The following is a 23,761-nucleotide window of genomic DNA, read 5'->3' as shown; positions in this document are numbered from 1 at the left end:
TGGATCTCACCAGGGCCTGTCAAATGAGTCAAACTCTATTTAAACTAAAATATAAATTTATATTTGTATTACACTGAGGCAATGCCCACTGGATTCCAAAACTTGCAATAATTACACCCAACTGGCTTTTGTACAGACAAAAAAAAAAACTTAAGTGAACAATTAACATAAGTTGCATGAAGATTTGGTCAAGTACACACTTTACTTAATAGACAACAGGGCATTCTTAAGTGAAGCAACACACCTAGACACCATTTAATAAATTTATTTACAAAACATTTAGAGCAGCTTCTACTGCATTATCCATCATCAAATGGCAGAATGTTTCTCAAAGTCGCTTCTTCTTCCATTTCAAAATCTATCTGCAGAGGAAAAAAGAAAACATTATTTAGTAATTTCTGGTGGCTTCTACATAAAGCTGCAGTATACCAGTTTTGACAAAGACTTGGCATTGTACACTAAACATTTTACAGAAACCATCTCTCTCATAGTAGTGAACTAGTTGCCAGAAGACAGACCAAGATCAATACTGCAGCAGTGCATAAAATCCCACGCAGCCAAATTATTAGAGCTAGAGCAATAAGCATGTACACACCTTGAGGTATGAAATGCCACACTACTCTCACTTGTGTAAAATTACACACAGTAAAAGCTGTAACTTCCTCTCAGCACTTAAGAGTTGATACAGTATTTTTTTAAAGCCATTATCTGACAACATTCTAAAGCCATTCGTCTGTCACTGTTTACGAAATATAGCTTTAGGGTAAAAAAAGGTACCAATGATGCAGGGAATTATTGGGTGTATATTGTAGGGGGATGCTTACAATGCTCAAGTTAGGTGGACAAGGTTCATTATGCCAACTCATCTTGGTAGTTAGTCTAACCCTGGATCTTTGTTTTCATAAGAAAAATACTTTACATTTTGCTCTGTTCAATGAACAGTGGGCAACACATCAGGTACACTTAAGTATATATTACTCTGGGGAATCCAGACTGCATGACTTACTCTGAATCTATATAGTTATCACAAAAAGTTGACAGTAACTGAAAGACTGTTGGGTTTGTGCAATTTCTCCAAGGCTTTTAGGTCTCATACCATGGGCGGGAATGAACACCATTCCCAAAGTCAAAAAGTATGATTAAAGTTCATGAAGATGTTAACCAAAAGTGTTCTACACAGCACCAGCAGCGTGCCCAGAATTGACTTCTGCAATTCAGACGGAGTTACACGTATCGGTAGTAAATCTAAATTCTTTACGAGACCCACTGCTCCTACTACTGGAACTGTCTGTGTACGTTTCTACCACACTGCCCTCGTTTCGGCCTATAAATCCTGGTATTTTATGGCAGTCTCTGACACTGCAATCATTGGGTATAGCAATTTCAATGACTAGCATTACTTCTGTCTTTTCGTGGACTGTTTTTCTTGCATCATTTTTTTTTTTTGAACTGTTGGCAATGGATGATCCCATGTCATATAAACATCATTCTCTATGCCTTGTAGCTAATGTTTCTAATGCTTCTCAGCTACTTCCAATACTTTAGGTCTGCACACCCTCCAGTGAAAGTCTTGCCATATTGTGCTTGCCATTAGTGTATCACACCAGGCAACACGTGCAACCGTTTCCAGGTCCGTTTTACAGAACCTGCTTTGGTCCGTTTCCATACACATTCAATGAACTTTGTAAACCAACATGTATGCAAGTCCACTATCCTGGGCTGCTAACATTAAAAACTTTTGGTTTAAATTCACATCTTAAATCATTCCAGAGTCAAATCCTGATTTGACATGAGGTTGTTCCAGGAGTCTTCATACTTGCAGCTACACTTGTGCCTTTGTCGCATTTCTTGCCTTCTCATTTTATCATTCTCCTTGTATTCTCTTGTTTTTTGGCACATTCAGTTGCTGCCCGATTTCAGTCTACTTCTGGTTTGGTTTACATTCCTAATTGAAAACAATATGATTCTGCTAAACAAAGCAGAAGTCAGATTTGTTCTCTTCATGTTTCAAAACTATACATGGATCTGATTAGGTGAGCAAATATGTACACCATCCTACAACTCCTGATCTACACATATAAATCAGTTTGAAGGAGGCCCACACCTCCCTCAGAACAAGGATACATAATCCTGGCATACACCAATTTTTATATATCATTTGATAAGGCATGAAGCATTTTTCTTGTTTTCTTGTCCAACTGATCCAATACCTTATAGGGCCAGTCAATCACCCCAAAACTATAAGTTACAACAGGAAAGTACAGTTGTGTCACTTACCATAAATGTAGAGGAGTGTATTCACTGTTGCAGTCATCACATTTGGGTTATCTGCCTGCAGGTAGCCCTCAGTCGGCCTGAATACCAAAGTCTTGGATTCCTACATCGGATGCAGTCTTCTTCCATGACGTCAGGTTGTCAGGGGTATAAAACATGCAGCCAACGAGATTACATCAGTTTTTCTTGCCCCAGATGTCAGGTGCCCTCACAATGGGAAGCAATTATGTATTATGGTACACCTCCATCAAATAGCAAATAAACCAGAAAACTTAAAATACACCAAACAAGAAGGAAAGGTAGAGCCAAGTGAAGTCAGGGGGGTAGAGGGAGGGTAACCAGGACTGCAACAGTGAATACACTCAAATATCTACATTTATGTTAAGTGTACACAACTGTATTATGTTCATGTTTCACTGTTGTAGTCATCGCATTTAGGTAGATTCCCAAAGCTAAGGAAGGGAGGAGGAAGTTAGAGAGCATTAGGGCCAGTTATTAAGCCCTACAAGACTGCAGTGGCAAAACCAGCTCTGGATTTAGAAAAAAAATAGGCATGTGGTCATGCTTGGTGAAGGTATGTACAGACCAGATAGCTTCTAGAATGCCCCTGGTAGGGATTCCTCTGAGAAAGGCTGTAGGAGGTAGATGCAGCCCTGGTGGAATGTTCATAGGTTCATAGGTTAGTACTAGGCTAACTGCCCTTGCGAGCCATTTTAAGCCTAGCCAATTATCCCTTGTGAGATTCAAACCCTGCACTGTGTGTTTGCAAGGCAAACACCTTAACCATTAGGCCACCCATGTGATCCTATCCCCTGTGGGGTAGGTTTTCCATGGTGCTTTTAGCAGAAATGAATGCAATGGGCTATCCATTTAGAAATGGTTTGCTTTGAAATGGCCTTCCCCTCTGCATCAAAGCCAGCTAGCAGCTGTTCAGATTTTCTGAGAGGCTTAGTCCTGTCCAAATAAAATCTAAGTTGTCTGTGCACATCCAGAGTGTGCGCAGCATTCATTCTCCTTTGGTTTTCTGGATTGGGGAAAAAAGTAGGCAAATGAATGGACTGATTTAGGGCCACACTACACACCACATTGGGCATAAAAGGAAGGATTGGTCCTGAGGGAAACCCTGTCTGCATGGAAGATAGATAATGAAGGGTTCCACTGCCATGAGGGCCTGTAATTCAGACACTCTTCTTGCTGAAGTGATGGCTAGAAGGAAGGCTGTTTTCCAAGAAAGGAATTTCAACTCTGCAGTTGCAGCTGGCTCAAAGGGAGGGAGTGAGCTTTTTCAATACAAAGTTAAGGTCCCAGGCTAGAGTAGGGGCTCCCCTGGGGGTCTTAAATTTTTGGCCCCTCTAAGGAATTGCTTTAGCAGGGGGTGAGAGAAGAGGGGTGGCTCAGTGTTATAAATGTGCTGAAATGGCAGAGGCATGAATTTTAATTGACTAGCAGGACAGGCCCTTGTGGAGCATTTCTGTTAAATACTGAAGACTATGAGGTTAGCTGGACACCGCTGTGCCCATCCCCAGAGTATGGCTCCAGGAACAGTATCTTTTCCACTTTTCAGCATAGAATTTTCTAGTACTAGGCCTCCTTCCCTCCAGAATGACATCTAGCACCTGCTTACTGAGGGATGCTATTGGAGAGCTCAAGGAATTAGCCAGGCTGCAAGGTTCAGGGTTTGAAGCTGAAGGTGCAGAATCTGGCCCACCTGCTGGGACAGCAGGGAAGTGGTCTGAGGGAGGTGCCATGGTTCCAGCACTGTCAAACTGCTTAAGAGGGGCTACCAGTGCTGGCATGGCCAGTCTGGTGCAATCAGTGTTGTCCTTGACTTGTCCTGTTTGATCTTTTGCAGAACCTTAGAGGGGAGAGGCAGAGGGGGAAAAGGCATACAGAGAGGCTTTCCCAGGTAAAGGACAGGGCATCCACTTTCCAAGCTTGACTGTGGGAAGTCCTTGTGCAGAATTTGTCCAACTGATAGTTCCGAGGGGAGGCAAACAGGTCTACCTCTGGAGTCCCCCATTTGTTCAAGAGGTTGAATACTTTTGGTTCCAGTTTCCGTTCGTGTGGGTCCATGAGATTTCTGCTTAGGTCGTCTGGCAATGAATTTAGCTTGCCTGGCAGGAACTGAGCTTGTAGGTGCACTTGGTAGCTCAAGGCTGTGTTCCACAGAGCCATGGCTAGTCTGCAGGGGGTACAAGTGGGTTCCCCCCTGCTTGTTTATATACCACATAACTGTGGTGTTGTCGGTGTTTACCAATAGCTGTCCTGGAAGAATGCAGTCTTTTGAAGGCTGCCAGGGAATTCCGTACAGCTAAGATTTTTTTGGTTGATATGCAGGTGCATCGGTCTCTGGTTCCATTTTCCCTGAATGCACTGCCCTGCCAAGTGAGCCCCCCATGCATAGTCTGATGAGTCTGTTAGGGTTTGGGCAGCAAGGGGGTAGAGTGAAAGGGAGCCCCTTGTGGTAGCAGGCCTCTGACCACCAAAGGAACTCTGTCTTTACACAAGGAATGATAGGAATCATTGATTCCAGGTCCTGAGAATATTGACACCATAGGCTTTTTAGATACCATTGTAGTTTCCTCATATGCAGTCTTGCATATGGAATTATAGTTTGAAGTAGGTTGTCAAACTTGTTTCTCTGGAGTGAGGAAAGCCATCTGTGAAGTTGTGTTCAAGCATGCTCCCAGGAATACTGTTGGCTGGGTACTAGGTGAGATTTCTTTTTGTTTATGGTGTACCCAGGGAGGTTAGAAGTTTCTTTACGAATGCCAGTTGGCTTATCAACTGCACCCAGGGTACTCGCAAAGGGAAGTGCAGATAACTGACAGTGCATGGAGCCTGCCCTGAAGCGTAGGTATTGCCTGCAAGATTCCCTTACTGGAATGTGCAAGTAAGCTTCCTTTAAGTCCAAGGTTGCCAACCAGGCATCTTTGCCTAGCATAGGAACCAGCTGTTGAAGTTAGCATTTTGAATCTTGGGATTACCAGAAAGGTGTTTAGAATAGAGATGTCCAGGATAGGATGCCAGAAGCGGTCTTTTCTGGGTTCCAGGAAAAGTCTTGAATAAAAACCTTTGTCCCCTTTGTTCTGCTGGGACAGGTTGAATAGCCCTGATATTTAGAAGCGAGAGAACCTGCTGGTGGGCCTCCGCCCACTGATTTGGGGGTAGGTCTGGCCAACCGTTTGGGGGTTGGTAAGGTGTGGAAGTAGAATCTGTATCCTTTGGAAACTATACTCAAAACCCATTTGTTCTGGGTAATGAGTCCCCGGTTTTTTGCATGCAGGACGAGCTTTCCTCCTAAGGGAGCAGGCAGTTGAGCAGGGCTTGGAAGGGTTAAGGTTTAAGTCATTGTGCCATTTTTCCGTAGGGGTAGCTTACTACTCCCTGCTTTGGAAGTGGGAGCCCCCCACTGCTTAGGCCTGTGTGCAGCCTGAGACTAACCTAGGTGGTCTGCTGTTCCTGGGTATGGACTGAAGGCCTGGAAGAGACTGGAAAGGACCAATTCTTTGAAGGCCAACGCTTACTAAATCTGGGAGGCTGTACTTGTACGAAATCAGTTTGCATGATTTAGCTTTTTCCTCCATCCTTTTGAGGACGACTTCTGCTTTGTTGCCAAACAGGCGGTCTTGGTTTAAGGGAGCATCCAGTAATTTAGCTTTAACATGATCTGGCAAGTTTTGCTCCTTAAGCCAAGCAATCGTTCCAAGTACAGAGCCAGTGGCAGCAGCCCTGCAAGATGCTTCTAAAGAGTCAAAACCACATTGCAAAGTAGGTTTACCAACTTGTTCTGCAGAATGCATTAAATCCTGTAATTTTTTGTGTTCAGCACAGTCAGGAATCAACATCATTTTCTGTTCAAGTAGTTCCATAATATGCTGCTGGTACTTTAACATATGAAACTAGCAATTTAAAGCCCTAATGGCCAAAGTAGCAGAAGTGTATACCTTCTTACTCAATCTGTCCAAGACTCTAGAATCTCTGTCAGAAGGGGTAGGATTTTTGGCAGTAGTAGCCTTAATGCCTTTTGGTCCCAGGGAAATGGTCTCTGGATCCGCAGTAGTATTCTTGAAGAGGAACTTGAGAGTCAGGTACTTTTAATACTGGACAGGTTTTCGGGGAGCTGGAGGTAAAGTGTCTGGGGAAAGACTAGATTCCAAGAAAGCATCATCTACAATGTCCAGAACAGGAGGGATAGCAAAAGGCCTGTGTTGAGGAAGGAGCAAGAGTTCCCATAGCCTCTTTTTGGAGTCAGAGTAAAAGTACAGTTGTGTACACTTACCATAAATGTAGATGAGTGTATTCACTGTTGGAGTCATTACATTTGGGTAATCTGCTGGCAGGTTGTCCTCAGTCGGCCTGAACAACAAAGTCTTGGGTCCTGCGTCAGTTGCCATCTCCTCTTCATGACATCAGGGGTATAAAACATGCAGCAGACGCCACTTTATTCAGTTTTTCTTAAAACAGAAATATATGTAAATACACTTTTATCAACATAACTTTACCTTTATCTAAAAGCAAACACACCACAAAGGCTTTAGTACATAGTGAAGGAAAGAAAAGGTATAGAAAAGGGGGATGGTGGGTGGGTAACCCGGACTGCAACAGTAAATACACTCTAACATCTACATTTATGGCAAGTGTACACAACTGTACTAGGTTCTTAGTGTTTCACTGTTGCAGTCATTACATTTGGGTAGAATCCCAAAGCTATGGATGGGAGGATGGAACTAAACAGCATTAGGAGCAGCTATAAGGCCCTGCAGAACTGTAGTGGCAAAGCCTGCCCTGGATTTGGAGAACAGAGGCAAATGATAATGCTTTGTGAAGGTATTAAACACAGCTCCAAGTAGCAGCCTCTAGAATGTCTTTGGTTGGGACCCCTCAGAGAAAAGCTGCTGAGGTACAGGCAGTCCTTGTGGAATGTGATCGGATCCCCTTGGGCACAGGTTTACCATGGTGTAAGTAGCAGAAACGAATACAGTGGCTTATCCACTTTGAAATAGTCTGCTTTGATATAGCCTTCCCCTCTGACCCTGCAGCAAATGCATCAGGTAGTTGCTCAAACTTTCGTAGAGATTTGGTCCTGTTTAAAGTAGAATCTTAGTTGTCTGTGTACGTCCAATGAATGCAGAATCCGCTCTCCCTTGTTCTGTGGATTCGGGTAAAATGTTGGCAGGTGAATAGTCTGGTTAAGAGCCACACTGGATACCACCTTAGGCATAAAAGGACTGGTCCTGAGGAACACCCTGTCTGGGTAAAATATAATAAAAGGCTCCACAGCCATGAGAGCCTGTAGTTCTTGCTGAAGTGACTGCCAGGAAAAAAGAGCTGTTTTCCAAGATAGAAATTTTATATCCGCAGTAGCTGCAGGTTCAAAAGGAGACAGGGTGAGTTTTCCCAGCACAAAGTTGAGGTCCCACGCAGGAGTTTGTGATCTTCTGGGAGGCCTTAAACTTTTGGCCCCTCTAAGATACTGTTTAAGCAGCGGATGAGAAAAGAGGGGAGCTCTGTGATGTAATGAGCCGAGATGGCAGAGGCATGGATTTTATTGAAGAAAAAGATAGGCCCTTGTCAAGCATCTCAGTCAAATATTGTAAAATCGGAGGAATATTGGGCTTTGCTGTGTCGGTTCCTTGTGCTTGGTTCCAAGCACAGAATCTCTTCCATTTATCAGCATAAGATTTTCTAGTACTAGGTCTTCTGGCTTCCAAAATGACATCCATCACAGATTTACTGAGAGGTGCCGTTGAATAATTAAATGATCAGCCATGCTGCAAGATTCAGAATTTGGAGCAGAGTGTGCAGGATTTGATTGTTCTGCTGAGACAGTAGATGAGGTATTTGAGGCAAGTACCAAGGAGGAAGTGGAGACAAATTCCTTAGAAGTGGGTACCAGTGCTGGCGAGGCCAGTCCGGAGCAACTATGATCATGTTTGGTTTTTCCTGTCCGACTTTTAGCAAGACCTTGGGAGAGAAGAGGCAGAGGAGGAAAGGCATAGACTGATAGAACTGAAGGATAGGGCCATCCACTTTCCATGCCTTTTTGTGATGTGTTCTTGTGCAGAATTTGTCCAACTGATAATTTTGGGGAGAGGCAAAAAGATCCATGTCTGGGCTCCCCCATTTCTGTGTTAACATGCTGAATATTTGTAGATCCAGTTTCTATTCGTGCGGGTCCATAAGATTTCTGCTTGGGTCATCTGCCAGAATATTTTGTTTTCCTGGCAGGAATTGTGCTTGTACATGCATTTGGCAAGTCAAAGCTGTGTTCCACAATGCCATGGCTAGTCTGCAAAGGGGGTAGGAATGTGTACCCCCCTGCTTGTTTATGTACCACATAACCATGGTGTTGTCAGTCTTTATCAGTAGTTGTCCTGGATGAAGCAAGTCCTTGAAGGCTGTCCGAGCACTCTGAACAGCTAGCATTGGGCTCCATTTGCCCTGAATGCATCTCCCCGCCAGGTGGGCCACACAAGCATAGTCGGATGCGTCTGTAGTTAGGGTTTGGGTGGCAGGGGGTAGAGTAAATGACAGTCCCTTGTTTTGGTGACATGTCTCTGTCCACCAAAGAAGCTCCTGTTGTAGGCAGTGAATGAGAGGAATCATTGTTTCCAGACTGTGAATGTTGACTCCATAAACTTTTTAGGTACCATTAAAGTTTCCTCATATGCAGTCTAGCATATGAATGCAGGATGCCATGAACCCCAAAGCCTGCAAAATTTGATAACCTGGGTTTTTGTTGCCATTTGTTTGAAGTATTTTGACAGTTGCCTTTGTTTGTCTGGCGTAAGGTAAGCCATCTGGGCAGTTGTATTCAAGCTTGCACCTGGGAATGTAATTATTTGAGAGGGTACCAGTTGGTATTTCTTATCGTTTGTGTACCCTAGGCATGTTAGAAGCCTTTTTACAAACGACAGATGTTGAAGCAGTGTCTCCTTGTCCTCTCCTTGAGACAGCCCAGATAAGAATAAATTTGTATGCTTCTTTGTCTACAGAATGCAATTACTGGTGCCAGGCACTTTGTAAAAGACCCAGGGCATAGTAGATAAGCCAAAGTGCAGTGCAAAGAATTGGTAATGCAAAAAACCTGCTTTGAAGCAGAGGTATCTTCTGCAGGATTCACTTATTGGGATATGCAGTTATGCCTCAAGTCTAGAGTCACTAACCAAGCGTTCCTGCCCAGCATAGGCAATAGCTGTTGTAAAGTCAGCATTTTGAACTTTGGAATGTCCAGGAACATGTTCGATACGTTCAGTATTGGACGCCAAGAATGGTCTTTTCTGGGTACCAAGAAAAGTCTCGAATAAAACCTTGACCTTTTACCTTTTCTGGTACTGGTTGAATGGCCCCCATATCCAAGAGGGACAACTTGCTTCTGAGCCTCTGCCCACTGATTGTGTGGCAGATCTGGCCATCTGTTTGGAATTGGCAAAGTATGGAAATGAAATCTGTACCCCTGGGATACTATGTTTAATATCCACTTGTCCTGGGTAATTAACTGCCAATTGTGAGCATGAACTGCTAGTTTTCCCCCCAAGGGGGCTGCCAAAAGATAAGTGCTTGGTGATGGCAGAGGAAAGTCATTGAGACTGCTTTCTGTAGGGTTGTGCTTTGTTTCCTCCAGCTTTGGAGTGGAGGCACCCCATTACTTTGACCTGTAAGAACCCTGTTATTGGTATCTGGAGCCTTTTGAGCGCCTGGATTTGCCTTGTGACTGTTGGACACTGGAAAGGACCAATTTCTATTGGGCAAGTGTCTACTGAACCTGGGTGGTTGCACTTGCAAGAAATCTTTTACAGTTTGCATATAATTAGCTTTGTCTTCCATTTTCTTTAAAACCTCTTCTGCCTTATTACCAGAGTATCATGCTGCAAGGGGGCATCCAACAATTTAGCTTTAACATGATCAGGCAGATTTTGCTCCTTGAGCCAGGCATGCCTTCTAATCACAGATCCAGTAACTGCGGCCCTGCAAGAGGCCTCCAAGGAATTATAACCACATTGCAAAGTATGCTTTCCAACCGTTTCTGCAGTATGCAATAATTCCTGTAACTATTTTCCACACGATTGGAAATCATCATTTTCTGTTTCAGTAAGCCCATAACATGCTGTTGATATTTAAGCATAGGAAACTGGCAGTTTAAGGTCCTGATAGCCAAGGTAGAAGACATATAAACCTTCTTTCTCCATCTATCCAGCGCCCCTGGAATCTGTCAAAGGGAGTAGGATTTTTGGCTGTAGAGGCCTTTACACCCTCGGGACTCTGAAATAGTTTCAGGATCAGCAGCAGGATTTTTGAAAAGAAATTTGTGGGAGTCAGGAACCCTGTAATATCTGTCTGGCTTACTAGGAGCTGCAGGTAGGGAATCCGGAGCCATGTTGGATTCCGAAAACACATCAACAATGTCTAATACAGGAGGTATTGCCAAAGGCCTATCCTGAGGAAGAAGAAAATCCCTAAATCTCTTTTTTGATTCAGAGAAGTCCTGACTCTCCCAGTGAAAATGTTCCCTTAAGGTATGCAAAGCCTCTCCAAAAAGAGTAATCCTCAAGAGGAGATGCAGATGGGATGGATTCCTCTGCATCAGAATCCTCATAGGTTGGAATAGAAAATTCCTGATCAGAAGAAATGGAAACCTGATGTGAAGATTCATAATCAGTGCCTTGCCTAGGCCTCTTAGCAGGGGGGGGGTTGGGAACAAGGTAATTAAGTCCTCAGCCATTTTGATCTGTTTTTTAGGCATAGGGGCCTGAGCACATGGCTCATGCATCGGTGTTTGACAGATGTTTTTGACCCTATTTTTGAGGCTGGAGGCTGTTTAATATAAAAATGTTGAGGCCTGAAAACACCCTCAGAACCCCTGCTCAGCGGCTCCAGACCCATCTAAGGGAGAGACATCCGTGGGTTCAATACTGAGAATCTCGTGGCATAACTGACTCCGAATGGGTCTCGGTAGAGGCCTGCAACTCAAAAGTAGCAGGTATCACGGGCTGCGAAAGTGCCTTACTGAGTACCGGCGAACTGGCAACTGACTTAGGAGAAGCTTCGTCGTCTGTTTTGGACCTTGATGGTCTGTCTTTCTTTGCGGTTTTTTTTGTGAACTCCGGTAGTCAGTTTGCTAACTGACGACATTTCAGGATAATTAAACCTAGATCCAAAATATTTAGAAGCAAAACTATGCAGACGACTGCAAACTGGGCGCCATAATCGACTCTTCAGCTGACACAAACACCCTTCAAAAAGGTCTCAGAGACAGATAACTGGTGCCAGTGCCATGGTTTAAAGCTAAATGCCAAAAAATGTAGTCATACCCTTTGGCAAAAACGTGCCCACAAATTACCACATAGGCGGAAACCCATTAAGTACAGAGAAAGTTTATTAGGGACCTGGGGATCCAAGTTGATAGCAATCTCTCCTTTGAAAACCACATTGCCAAAGTGGTTAGAAAGACCTTCTACATAGCCCACCTCCTCACGAAGGGTTTCACATCCAGATCAAGAGAGGTAATCGTGCCCCTATATTCATCCCGCATCAGGTCCATCATAGATTACAATGCCCCTTTTGGGATGTACCTTACCAGACACCTGCAGCAATTAGAAAGACCGCAAAAGTATCTCACCAAGAGGATCAAGGGTCTCAAACAGATGCCATATGCTGCTCAGTTAAAAAAACTCCAGCTCTACTCAGTTGCATACCGCCTACTTTGAGGCGATCTATGCCCGACATACAAAGCTATGTCAAATCCAGAATTAATGGACATGCTCCACCTCAGTAAATCTAAATCCCTTAGAGCCACACACTTGAGGGACTTGAACCTCAGCACAGAAATAAATAGAACTTGGAGGGATAGGTTCATAACCCAGAGGCTCCCTTCGCTCTGGAATAGAATTCCAGTTCATGTGAGGCAGAGCATCTCACTGAATCTCTTCAAGAAGAATCTCGATAGGTGGCTGGGGGATCGTAGGTTTGTCCCAGGGATTACCCCCGTGTCACTATTAGACAGAGGCACTGTAAACTAAACCTTAAAAAGGGCACAGTATACTCAAATCAAGGGGTGGCGTAAGCCATACAGAATCGGGCTAGGCTTATAATTGCCCCAGGGTAGATAGCCTAGTATAAACCTATGAACCTATACAGATGCTTTAGTGCATTGGTCAAATCTAGCACAAAAGACAGCAAGGCATGATATGACCTGGGCCTAGGCAAGGAATACAGTACAAATGAAAATCCTTATGAGGTATTTACTTCCCACAAGTAATGCAATTATTAACTTTTACTGACATTGGTAAGGAGCAAGAAAAAGTTTCCCCAATGGGGTGCTTAGCTTTAGATTGAAGACTTCGGTTCTGAAACTCGAATGCGAAAATTTCAGGAGTCGGACAACTGGCACTTGCGAACTGCTTCTGCTTCGGGCACCATGCGGCAAGAAAAACTGAATAAAATGGCATCTGCTGCATGTTTTATACCCCTGACTACCTGATGTCATGGAAGAGGAGACAGCAACCGATGCACGACCCAAGACGGTTATTCAGGCTGACCAAGGGCAACCTGCCAGCTGATTACCCAAATGTAATGACTGCAACAGTGAAACACAAAGAACATCTGTATTATGTTCTTTGTGTTTCACTGTTGCAGTCATCACATTTGGGTAGATTCCCAAAGTTAAGGATGGGAGGAAGAAATTAGATAGCATTAGGACCAGCTATAAGGCCCTGCAAGACTGCAGTGGCAAAGCTAGCTCTGGATTTAGAGAAAATTGGCAAATGGTAATGCTTGGTGAAGGTATGTACAGAACTCCAGGTAGCAGCTTCTAAGGATGTCCCTGGTAGGCTGTAGAGGTAGATGCAGCCCTGGTTGAATGTGGTCTTATCCCCTGTGGGGAAGGTTTTCCATGGTGCTTATAGCAGAAATGAATGCAATGACTTCTCCATTTAGAGATGGTTTGCTTTGAAATGGCCTTCCCTCTGCCCCTGCAGCAAATGCAACCAGCAGCTGTTCTGATTTTCTGAGAGGTTTAGTCCTGTCCAAATAAAATCTAAGTTGTCTGTGCACATCTAAGGAATGCAGTATTCGTTCCCCTTTGTTCTGTGGATTCGAAAAGAATGTCAGCAAATTAATGGACTGATTAAGGGCCACACTGGACACCACCTTGGGCATGAAGGAAGGATTTGTCCTGAAGGACACCCTATCCGCATGAATGATGAAAGGCTCCACTGCCATGACTGCCTGTAATTCAGAAACCCTTCTAGCCGAAGTGATGGCAAAAAGGAAGGCTGTTTTCCAAGAAAGGAATTTCAACTCTGCATTTGCAGCTGGCTCAAAAGGAGGTAGAGTGAGCTTTTCCAATACAAAGTTAAGCTCCCAGGCTGGAGTAGGGTCTCTCCTGGGTGGTCTTAAGTTTTTGGCCCCTCTGAGGAACTACTTCAGCAGTGGATGAGAGAAGAGGGGTGGTTCTGTGCTGTAATGAGCTGAAACTGCTGAGGCATGACTTTTGATGGAAGAAAAGGAAAGGCCCTTGTGAAGCATCTCAGTCAAGTACTGAAGAATTTGAGGTAAATAGGGCACTGCTGTACCCATCCCCTGAGCTTGGTTCCAGGAATAGAATCTTTTCCATTTTTCAACATAGGATTTTCTAGTACTACGCCTCCTTGCCTCCAGAATGACAATCAACACTTGCTTACTGAGGAATGGTAACGGAGAGATCAGGTAATTAGCCAGGCTGCCAGGTTCAGGATTTGAAGCGGTGGATGCAGAATCTGGCGCTCCTGCTGAGAGGGCAGGGGAGGGGTCCGAGGCAGGTGCCAGTAGTGACACTGCGCAAAAGGGGGTACCAGTGTTGGCGTGGCCAGTCTGGTGCAATCAGTATCGTCCTTGGTTTGTCCCGTTTGATCTTTCGTAGGACCTTGGAGAGGAGAGGCAGATGGGGAAAAGGCATAAACTGATAGGTTTTTCCAGGCGAAGGACAGGGCATCCACTTTCCAAGCTATGGGGAGTCCTTGTGCATAATTTGTTTCTCAACATGTTGAATATCTTTGGTTCCAGTTTCCACTCGTGTGGGTCCATGAGATTTCTGCTTAGTTAAGTCTGCCAGTGTATTCAGCTTTCCTGGCAGGAATTGAGCCTGTAGGTGCACTTGGTAGCACAAAGCTGTGTTCCACAGAGCCACGGCTAGTCTGCAGAGAGTGAGTTCCCCCCTGCTTATGTACCACAGGACAGTGGTGTTGTCCATCTTTACCAGTAATTGCCCTGGAAGAATGTGGTCCTTGAAGGCTGTCAGAGCATTCTGTACAGCTAACATTTCTTTGACTGATATGCAGGCACATTTGACTTGTGTTCCATTTGCCCTGAATGCACTTCCCTGCCAAGTGAGCCCCCCCATGCATAGTCTGAGGTGTCGGTTAGGGCGGCAGGGGGTAGAGTGAATGGCAGTCCCTTGTTTTGGTGGCAGGCCACTGCCCACCAAAGGAACTTATCTGTAGACAAGGTATGATAGGAATCATTGCTTCTAGATCCTGAGAAAGATGACACCATAGGCCTTTTATATACCATTGTAGTTTCATCATATGCAGTCTTGCATATGGAATTAGGAGAATGCAGGAGGCCATAAACCCCAGTGCTTGCAGTATTTTCCTTGCAGATAGCTGGGTCTTTGTGGCCAGTAGTTTGAAGTAGGCTGTCAAATGAACTTCTCTGTTGTGAGGAAAGCCATCTGGGAAGTGGTGTTCAAGCTTGCTCCAAGGAATACAATTTGTTGGCAGGGTACAAGATGGGATTTCTTTTCGTTTATGGTGTACCCCAGAGAAGTTAGCAATTTCTGTACAAACGCCAGATGATTCAAGAATATGTTCTGGCTTTCTGCCTGAATTAGACAATCGTCCAGGTATGGATATATTTGGATATCTCTTTGCCTGCAAAATGCAATGACTGGAGCTAGGCACTTTGTGAATACCCTGGGCGCAGTAGATAAGCCAAAGGGCAGTGCAGAGAACCGATGTTCCATGCAGCCTGCTTTGAATCGTAGGTATCTTTTGCAAGATTTCCTTATTGGGATGTGCGGGTAAATCCAGTGCTGCCAACAAGGCATCTTTCCCTAGCATAGGACAGCTGAAGTGTTAGCCTCTTGAATTTTGGGATCACCAAAAATGTGTTTAGGATAGAAAGGTCCAGGATAAGATGCCAGGAGTTGTCTTTTCTGGGCACCAGGAAAAGTCTCGAGTAGAAACCTTGTCCCCTTTCTTCTTCTGGAACAGGATGACTAGCCCTGATGCTCAAGAGAGAGAATTTGCTTTTGAGCCTCTGCCCACTGACTTGGGGGTAGATCTGGCCAACCGTTTGGGGTTGGTAAGGAGTCTAAGTGGGATCTGTATCCTTGGGAAACTATTTAAAAACCCATTTGTCCTGGGTAATGAGTTCACAGTTTTTTGCCTGCAGGGCAATCTTTTCCCCCTAAAGGAACAAGTCAGTCATGCTTGGAAGATTTAAAGTCAAGTCACTGAGACAGTTTACCATAGAGGGGAGTCTTACCACTCTCTGCTTTGGAAGTGGGAGGCCCCACCCCCACTGCTTAGTCCTGTGAGTACCTTGGGACTGAAGCCTGGGTGTTCTGCTGGTTCTGGGTTTGGACTGAAGGCATGGAAGAGGCAGGAAAGGATCAATTTTTAGAGGGCCAATGCCTACTAAATCTGGGAGGCTGTACTTGTAGGAAATCTTTAACAGTTTGCATAGATTTAGCTTTTTCCTCCATCTTCTTTAGTACTACTTCTGCTTTGCTGCCAAACAGGCAGTCCTGGTTTAAGGGAGCATCCAGCAATTTAGCTTTAACATGATCTGGCAAAGATTGATCCTTAAGCCAAGCATGCCTTCCAAGTACAGACCCAGTGACAGCAGCCCTGCAAGATGCCTCTAGTGACTCAAAACCACATTGCAAAGTATGTTTTACAATTTGTTCAGCAGAATGCATTAAATCCTGTAAATCTATTTTCAGCACAGTCAGGAATCAACATCAGTTTCTGTTTAAGCAATCCAATAATATGCTGCTGATACTTCAACATATGAAACTGGCAGTTTACGGCCCCAATGGCCAAGGTTGCAGAAGTGTATGCCTTCTTACCCCATCTATCCAGCATCCTGGAATCTCCATTAGAGGGGGTAGGATTTTTGGCAGTAGTAGCCAATGCCCCTGGGTCCCTGTGAAATGGTCTTAGGATCCGCAGTAGGATTTTTAAAGAGGAACTTGAGAGAGTCAGGAACCCTGTAATACCCATCTGGTTTTATGGGAGCAGGAGGTAAGGAGTCAGGGGCCAAGCTAGATTCCAAAAAGGCATCATCAACAAAGTCCAGTACAGGGGAATAGCTAAAGGCCTGTGTTGGGGCAGAAGTAAGAAATCCCTAAGCCTCTTTTTAGAATCCGAGTAATCCTGGCTTTCCCAGCAAAAATGCTCCCTAAGAGTATGCAAGACTTCACCAAAAAAAGAGAAATCCTCTGGAGGGGAAGCAGAGGGAATAGAGTCCGCTGCATCAGAATCCTCACAGGTAGATAAGGGTAGATCCTGGTCGGAGGAAACAAATTTCAGAATCCTGATCAGAAGAATCACAAGCAAATTCAGTCCTAGGTCTCTTAGAGGGGGAAGGCTGGCTTCCCCAGATTAAAGTAATAAGGTCTTCAACCATTCTTATTTGTTTTTAGGCATAGAGGCCTGACCATGCGGTCTGTGCGTCTGTTTTATAGGCATGGATTGAGTTTTAGGCCTTGAAGAAGATGGCGTCTGTTTAATATGCAAGTCAGTAGGCCTGAATACACCCCTCAGAAGCCGGTGCCTTCACAGCGGCTCCGGACCCATCCAAGGTAGAGACATCCACAGGTTCCACAGTTGAAGCATCCCACGGCATACTGAACTCCGAATGGATCTCAGTAGAGGCCTGCGAATCTGAAGTAGCAGGTATCAGGGGCTGCGAAAGCACCAGAGTACCGGTGGACTGGCGACTAGCTTAGGAGAAGCTTTGTCGGCAGCTTTGGACCTCGGCGGTCTGTCTTGTCTTTATCTTTCCATTTTTTTGGAATGTCAATAGTCGGGTGGCTTACCGAAGCCATATCTGGCTAACTAAACCAAGTACCAAAATATTTAGAAGCGTAAATATACTGACGAATAGTTCATTGTTTAAATAAGCACAAAACTGACAGCGAGGTACGTTGGGGTCAGGGCCTAGGCAAGGAATACAGTACGAATGAAAATCTAGGTATTTGCTTTCCACAAAAAAAATACAATTATTGACTTTTACTGACTCTGTTTAGAGCAAGAAAAGTTCCCCCAATGGGGTACTTAGCTTTATTTGAAGACTTCGGTTCTGAAACTCGAAAACAAAAATTTTAGGAGTCGGCCGACTGGCACTTGCGAACTGCTTCTGCTTCGGGCACCACACAGCAAGAAAGACTGATGTAATGGCATAAGCTGCATGTTTTATACCCCTGACGACCCGACGTCATGGAAGAAGGGACAGCATTCGATGCAGGAATCGAAGACTCTAGCATTCAGGCCGGCTGAGGGCTACCTGCAGGCAGACAACCCAAATGTGATGACTGCAACAGTGAAACATGAAGAACATCAGCAAATTGGTTTATAGCTTGGGACTTTGTCCCTAGATGTCAGGTTTAGTCTTGATTTTGCATGCATTTGTTAATGCTTTATTGTCTATCTCCAATTCCCAAATATTTATAGCGCCCTCATGCTAAAGTTCCCTCGTATCACATTCCTGTCTCAAACTGGATATTTTCTTGGTGCTGCAGCTTTCCTGCTTTAAATGTTGCAATTTGAATTGCGCTTCCAGCTTCTCATCTGATGAACTACACAGTTTTACATCATCCACAAAAGACAAGTCATCCCTACACTTCGCTGTTGTCTGTGACCCAAATTGTAACATTGACCTAATCTGTTAAGCAGTCAGTTTAATGGGTTAAGGTGAAAACAAGAGAGCACTGGTGAAATGAGTCCCCCCATAATACCCCTTTTGAATTTTTATCACTAGGATTGCCACAGTTTCATGGTCACTGCAACAATTAATGTAATGTAGTGTGTATAGTCTACATCTGTAACCACTTCCTTATCCATGAAAGTGGGATATTGCCAAATGCTTTTTTTGTAATCTGTGCCATACGGAGGAGATTTTTCCACATTTTATAATTCTCTATCACAACTTTAAGATAGTTGGTTTCTTATACCCTTTTGTTCTATTGCCATGACTTAGTTTTCTTCTAAATGGATTATAAACTTTGTTGGCATCAATTCCAGTACAGTTTATACGTGGTGCCTCAGTTAGCAGTCACCTCCAGTTAGATTCTCAGCTGGAGTGCTTTCTGTGTGGAGTCTGCATGTCCTCCCTGCAGTCGAGTGACATTTAAAGACATGCATGTAGGTGCGTGCATGAATGGGTGTACCTTCTTTGAAGGTTGGGCATCGGGCTGGCACCCGGCACCGTAAACCTCCACTGCCAATTAGTGGACAGAGTTCCGCTGTGGTGACCCCTAACTGGGAAAAACAAAAAGACATTCGTTTAGTTTATACATTGTCAGAAGGCAAGTTACTGGTGTACACTTTTTAGGCTGGCTTGCAAGTTTACTCCTTAAGGAGGAGTACAGTTTATCCTCCCAACAAGGTTGGTGTGTGCTCAGGGCATGCACATAAGTAGTTCTTATTTGTGGATAAATCTTTATGTAACATGTTACTACTTTTAGCCAGATGTTAGGTACTACATCTGGGCCTGGCGTTTTCCAATTAGGAGCTTTTCTTAGTTTCAATTTCTCTGGCGGTTAAAAAGTAAAAAAATATATACATCTGTTCAGAATCTTTGTAATGTTCCCCTAGGTTTTCATTAGATATTTCTCCAAAACGTGTCCATTTCTTTTTCTGGAGGAGTTTCTTTGAACCTTCGTTTCCCATTTCTATAAACCTTTTTTTGGATCATGAATGAATTGCTTATTTTGTACTTTTCCTTTGTATTTGTGCATCTGCCTATACTGATATCTTTAGTTTATTATTTGCAACAGCACATGCTAGACCCTGGTCTGTTCCAATACTAAGTTTTGCTTTATGATATCTTTCCAAGTACTTATCCGTTACCTCTTCTATACTTTTCTGCACTATTCTGAAAGTTACACTTCATGTCTTAATTGCTTTATACTTTTCTCTATATGATACTTCCATGATGGCATTTGATTTCTTCCCTTCCTTTCTCTTATGTCCTGTATTTTAACAATATATCCCATTTACTTCACATAAATTTCTAAAACAAAATTAATATAATCATCAAGACTAGACATCACATTTTCGGGGGTCTTGTTGACTTTCTGTATTTTTTTTCATTGATCTTATCAAGCAACTTGTCCCCTATATCTTTCTTCTAAATTAAGGGCACGTTCTTTAAATCTCAGTTTCCTGCAAGCATTCCACAGGTAAATCCAAAACATTCTCTTCAGCTGCATCCTGCATCATCTGTTGCTCTTTCATATGGAAATTTATTAACCCTATCACTCCACAACATTGACTCAAGAGTTGCCACAGTTTCCCGCTCCTTCCTTTGCTGTACAATTGGCAGCCACCAACATGAAACTAGTATATAACAGTTATCTACATGTGGCAACTGATCAGATGCTTTCCATTTCACCAATTTCTCCTTAATTTGGGGACTCAATGTTCCATAATGATGTGATGGTTTTTTAAACACACCAAGTCCTTTGCATGTAATTCATAACTTTGTTTCTCTCTCTAACTTCATTACTAATCCTCTTTTGCATTTCCCTTTATTTTCTTACTTTTTGTATGCCTCTGCATTTCTCTTCAAATATCTTTTATGCTGTTTTTTGTACCGATTAGGTTTGCTTTCTCCTTTGCATAAATATTGTACCATAATAAATAGCTTTCCCCATGTCCACAGTCCTTTGTCAGAGGTCTCCCATTCCAATCTTTTTCTCCTACTTTGGGGACTCATTGCTCCATCATGCTGTGACAAAACCAGTGTTAGGACTTTCTACTCTAAACCCATCACTTCACTGGTATTCCATAGCTTCAGCTTCTATTTGTTTAACTTCTACCATAGCTTCAGCTTCTATTTGTTTAACTTCTAATTTTACTATACCCTGTTCTACATTCCCCTATGTGATCTTATTTTCTGTACTGTGATATTTTCCATATCTGGGTGCCTTTGCTTATATTTTTCTTCAAATACCTTTGTATCTACTTTTTTGGAGTGATTAGTTTGTGTTTCTTCTTTGCATAAATATTATACCCCGTCATATCAGATTCATCTTTCTCATGCCCATATACCATTCAAAAATCTCTAGGTTTTTGTTTTCTATATTTTCATACTTCCTCCATTTCTTCTTTTTCCAAACTGCCCAAGAGCTCTTGGTCTGTAATTTGTTTTTCACGAATCTGATGCATTAATGCACACATTTGCATGTGAAGCTTCTGACAGTTTTTCTTGTGCAAGTATTTTTTCTTCCTTCTAATTTCTCTCAATCTTTTCTATCCATAAATTCTGGGTTTTTTGCATAATAGTAATATACAGCTTATTATCCTCAATATTCCACTATCATCTTTACTTCTCCGCCTGGCCAGTCAGTTTTTGTGGATGACTACTCCTCACTACTACAGCTAGGGGGCATATTCTTCCTCCTGAGCCTGGCCTAACCCCACTGAAGGAATGTTTCCATGTCTTGAGGATTCTACACTGTCATTCATTTTTTTTTTACTTCAGTCCATGATATACGCTACGTAAAATGAAATCTATATCAGTGTTGCCTTGCTGAGATTTTGTAACAAAGGTTCACCCTTAAGGTACTCACAAAGACTTGAATTCAATTTCAGCAATGATACTCTCCTTTGCTTGCTGATTTTCTCTCTCCATCCATTTGCACCTGTATGTTATTTATGATGAAAGAGAATTAATCATACAATGTAACATTCTATTTCAAGCACTAGTAAACCATAAGCTCGTCAGAAGACCTTAACAAATCAGAAAAAAAGTAGAGTCTAAGTAAAACCACAGTTGCAGTAGCTTAACCTATGGGTTATTATCCTAAGCCGCCAAAAGTTAGCTCAAACCAAGATGACTAAAGTCAGGATTGGGCACCAACTCTTTCAGAACTTTCATGCCAGAGAGGAAGCTAAAACTCTATGGGAGGGCAATGCTAGGAATAAAGAAGTTATGTACTCACCATAACGTTCCATCTGAGTAGTTATACTTCATTTGTCAACCTGTGGGTTTGATCCAAGCTGGCAGCTTTCCAAGCCAAGCCAGGATCAGAGCTCCAAGCTCCTCCCCCTTACCCATATTACACTGCAACCTCCTTCCAACCCTCAGTTTTCCACCCACAACGTGACACACATCAACCCGAGACACATAACCTGACCTGATCACACAGACTAGGCTCACAAGACCCAGTAAGTTAGAGTCCAAGGACGATTGCAAACCGCTAAGGTCAGGGGGAAGAAGGGAGGGAGGGAAGGCTGATCTGATGACAAATGGAAGTCCAACTACTCAGATGGAACGTTATGGTGAGTACATAACTTCTTTATCTGAAGTAGTGAACTTCATTTGATCATCAACCTGTGGAACAGAGTCCTCAGCTACCAAAGACTCTTATGGAAGGATATTCCAGAGCACTGCAGAACCAAAAGAAGCCCTTCCTCTAGATACCATTCTCCAGCTTATGATTAATAAAAAAGTGCGAGAGGAAGCCCAGGTAGCTGCTGAGCAAATGTCATCCAGAGAAACTCTGGACCAGAAAGCAGCAGAAGTAGCCATAGAACGGGTAGAATGAGCATGAACGCGTCTGGTTCTGGTAATCCATGATCCTTGTACACTTGCTAGATGGATTTCACTTTTGTATTTTGCAAGAGTCACCTTCAAAACTGGTTTCCCAAAAAAGGGTTTGGCAAAGGAAACTAATAGCTGCTCAGACTTACAAAAGGGTTTAGTCCTATGTAAATAAAAGCGTAACTGTCTGTGGACATCCAGCAAATGAAGCTTGTATTCCCCTTTGTTTTGAAAATTAGGGAAGAATACTGGGCTGATATTTGACTCTGAAGCGACTTTAGGGAGGAAAGAAGGATTTGTCCTTGATTTTTCATAAGGATAGGGTTTCTCCAAGTATGGGGGTTTCATACACAAGGCTTAAAAGTTCAGACACTCTCGTAGCAGAGGTGATAGCCACCAGGAAGGCTGTCTTCCAGGACAAGAATTTTAAATCAACTGATGCTGCGGGTTCGAACGGAGGCAAAACTACGGCCTGAAGAACCAAGGTCAAATCCCATGGAGGGGAAGGATGCTCAACCCGGAGGTCTCAGCAAAATGGTGCCTTTGATGAAAGTCTTGCAAATCCTAGAGCAGCTAGTGAACCTGAATTTTCTCCTACATGAAAATGGGATATAGCCACCAGCTGAACCTTAACAGTGGAAGAGCTGGCCCCCTATTGGAAAATCTGAGACAGAAATTCTAATACCGCTGGAATTGGAGCGGTAAATGGATCCAAATTTCTGAGAAGCCCAAATGGAGAAAAGCTTCCATTTACTACAGTACACCTTTCGGGTGGAGGACTTGTGCACTGCCACCAGAATGGACTTACTAGGAGAAGAGAGTCCGGGAGTCCTGGCAATTGGTGGAACTGGGGCAACCAAGCAGTAAGCTTGAAGCTGTCCAGATTCGGGGGATGACAGATGGAGATCCGGAATGGGATCCAATATCCAGGGCAGAGCTACTAGATGGGACCGTAGGCAAGGGAACGAAACCAGACGAGGCCAGAATGGGGCTTTGAGGATAATTCTGCTCCCCAACTGACGAGCTTTCTGCAAGAATTTTGTCATTAGAGGAAGCGGGGGATATGCATAAAAAAGACCAGGTGGCCAAGCATGGACAAGAGTCTCTGGGGCTTCCCCTAAGGGGGAATCAGAGTGAAAAACTCACTGCACTTCACATTTTACGGCGATGCGAAGAGAAGCCACCAGATGAGGGGAAGTTGCACACCTTGCTTAGAGGAATCAGGTAACTTAAGAGCTGGTATAATACAGACCACTGAACTTGTAACGTCCACTGCAACACTCATGTAGGCGTACGCAAGGAACCAGATTTACAGCTGCTGCCATGGACCCCAAGGTCCTCAGAACTAGTTCTGCTGGTGGTGAAGTCTGAAGAAGTGCCAATACACAAGTCAGGTTTCGAAGTCTGTCCGGAGTTAAAAAATACCTTGGCCTGGAGAGAATCTATTCTTGCCCCTATGAAGTTCAGAATCTGAGCAGGCTGAAGAGAGGACTTTGCAAGGTTTATCGTGATACCCAGTAAATTTGACAGCTGAAGGAAAGAATTTCTGGCTTGAACAAATTGAAGCCTGGAGGGGGCGGTGAAGAGCCAATCTTCCACGTACAGAAAGACCTGAATGCCCTGAAGCCTCAGGTGGACCGCTACCATTGCCATGACCTTGGTAAACACCCTG

General features: G+C 43.6%; 1 protein-coding gene across 2 annotated transcripts in view; it reads right to left on the bottom strand.

Moving 5' to 3' along the window:
- Positions 1-249: 249 nt before the first annotated feature.
- The window catches only part of LOC122795811 (cytochrome c oxidase subunit 7C, mitochondrial), a 90,035-nt gene continuing 66,523 nt past the window's right edge, over positions 250-23,761 (bottom strand). The window contains exon 3 of one of the 2 annotated variants that reach the window (XM_044064148.1): positions 250-358. The gene's annotated coding sequence lies outside the window, so the exon portion shown is untranslated. Of the gene's footprint in view, positions 363-23,761 lie in introns of both variants that reach the window. The other variant, XM_044064147.1, reaches the window with a different exon arrangement.

Source organism: Protopterus annectens, chromosome 2.part2 (genome assembly GCF_019279795.1).
Source record: "Protopterus annectens isolate FY-2018-M chromosome 2.part2, PAN1.0, whole genome shotgun sequence".
Taxonomy (NCBI): Eukaryota; Metazoa; Chordata; order Ceratodontiformes; family Protopteridae; genus Protopterus; species Protopterus annectens.
This window is presented reverse-complemented; position numbering and strand designations above follow the sequence as displayed.